Raw genomic sequence first — 2,345 nt, forward strand, 5'->3', positions numbered from 1 at the left:
ATCCTCCCAAGTCTCATTTCCATATAACCTGTCATTTAGCTTCATGATTGCTCCAAGGTATTTAGCAACTTGCTCTTCAGTGACATACTCATCCTCTTCAGAGGAAGAATACTCATCAGAGCTCATGAAAGGCAGAAGTAAGTCCAATGGAATCTCTATGGTCTCATTTTGAGCCTCAGATTCCCATGGTTCCTCATTAGGGAACTCATTGGAGGCCAGTGGACGTCCATTGAGGTCTTCCTCAGTGGCGTTCACTGCCTCTCCTTCCTCTCCAAATTCGGCCATGTTGATGGCCTTGCATTCTCCTTTTGGATTTTCTTCTGTATTGCTTGGAAGAGTACTAGGAGGGAGTTCAGTAACTTTCTTGCTCAGCTGTCCCACTTGTGCCTCCAAATTCCTAATGGAGGACCTTGTTTCAGTCATGAAACTTTGAGTGGTTTTGATTATATCAGAGACCATGGTTGCTAAGTCAGAGGTGTTCTGCTTAGAACTCTCTGTCTGTTGCTGAGAAGATAATGGAAAAGGCTTACCATTGCTAAACCTGTTTCTTCCACCATTATTGTTATTGAAACCTTGTTGAGGTCTCTCTTGATTCTTCCATGAGAAATTTGGGTGATTTCTCCATGAAGAATTATAGGTGTTTCCATAGGGTTCTCCTAGGTAATTCACCTCTTCCATTGAAGGGTTCTCAGGATCATAAGCTTCTTCTTCAGATGAAGCATCCTTAGTACTACTTGGTGCATTTTGCATTCCAGACAGACTTTGAGAAATCAAATTGACTTGTTGAGTCAATATCTTGTTCTGAGCCAGAATGGCATTTAGAGTATCAATCTCAAGAACTCCTTTCTTCTGACTGGTCCCATTGTTCACAGGATTCCTTTCAGAAGTGTACATGAATTGGTTATTTGCAACCATTTCAATTAGCTCTTGAGCTTCTGTAGGCGTCTTCTTCAGATGAAGAGATCCTCCAGCAGAGCTATCCAAAGACATCTTGGATAGTTCAGAGAGACCATCATAGAAAATACCTATGATGCTCCATTCAGAAAGCATGTCAGATGGACATTTTCTGATTAATTGTTTGTATCTTTCCCAAGCTTCATAGAGGGATTCTCCATCCTTCTGTCTGAAGGTTTGGACTTCCACTCTAAGCTTACTCAATTTTTGAGGTGGAAAGAACTTTGCCAAGAAGCCATTGACTAGCTTTTCCCATGAGTCCAGGCTTTCTTTAGGTTGTGAGTCCAACCATGTCCTAGCTCTGTCTCTTACAGCAAAAGGGAATAGCATAAGTCTGTAGACCTCAGGGTCAACCCCATTAGTCTTGACAGTGTCACAGATTTTCAAGAATTCAGCTAAAAACTGATGAGGATCTTCCAATGGAAGTCCATGGAACTTGCAATTCTGTTGCATTAGAGAAACTAATTGAGGCTTAAGCTCAAAGTTGTTTGCTCCAATGGCAGGGATAGAGATGCTTCTCCCATAGAAGTCGGGAGTAGGTGCAGTAAAGTCACCCAGCACCTTCCTTGCATTGTTGTTGTTGTTGTTGTTTTCGGCTGCCATGGTTTCTCCTTTGAAGATTTCTGTTAGGTCCTCTACAGAGAGTTGTGCCTTAGCTTCTCTTAGCTTTCGCTTCAAGGTCCTTTCATGTTCAGGGTCAGCTTCAACAAGAATGCCTTTGTCTTTGTTCCTGCTCATATGAAAGAGAAGAGAACAAGAAAATATGGAATCCTCTATGTCACAGTATAGAGATTCCTTGAGGTGTTAGAGGAACAGAAAAATAGAAGGAAGAGGTAGAAGAATTCGAACTTAGTGAGATAGAGTTCGAATTGTGCATTGAGAAGGAGTAGTACTCCATAAATAGAAGGATGTGAGAAAAGAGGAAGAGATTTTCAAAAATTAATTAAAAAGATTTTAAAAACATTTTGAAAAACTTTAATTTGATTTTCGAAAAACAAGAGTGAGAAAGAGATCAAGTAATTTTTGAAAAAGATTTGAAATTAGAAGTCAAAAAGATATGAAAAAAAATTATTTTGAAAAAGATGTGATTAAAAAGATTTGATTGAAAAGTTATGCTTTTAAAAAGATATGATTGAAAAGATATGATTTGAAAACAATTTTAAAAAGATTTGATTTAAAAAATTAATGACTTGCCTAACAAGAAAAGATATGATTCAAACATTAAACCTTTCTCAACAGAAAAGGCAACATACTTGAAATGTTAAATCAAATCATTAATTGATAGCAAGTATCTTTGAAAAAGGAAAGAAATAGATTTTGAAAACATTTGATTGAAAAGATATGATTTGAAAAAGATTTGATTTTGAAAAACTTTGAAAACTTGAAAAAAA

The 2,345-nt window shown here is 37.4% G+C and overlaps 1 non-coding gene across 1 annotated transcript; it reads left to right on the forward strand.

Annotated features, from left to right (window-relative positions):
* Positions 1-1,048: 1,048 nt before the first annotated feature.
* Positions 1,049-1,152, forward strand: LOC130958258 (small nucleolar RNA R71). The gene has a single exon (XR_009077390.1). It is a non-coding gene; the product is annotated as a small nucleolar RNA R71 (small nucleolar RNA).
* The last annotated feature ends 1,193 nt before the right edge of the window (positions 1,153-2,345 follow it).

This window comes from Arachis stenosperma, chromosome 10 (assembly GCF_014773155.1).
Source record: "Arachis stenosperma cultivar V10309 chromosome 10, arast.V10309.gnm1.PFL2, whole genome shotgun sequence".
NCBI lineage: Eukaryota > Viridiplantae > Streptophyta > Magnoliopsida > Fabales > Fabaceae > Arachis > Arachis stenosperma.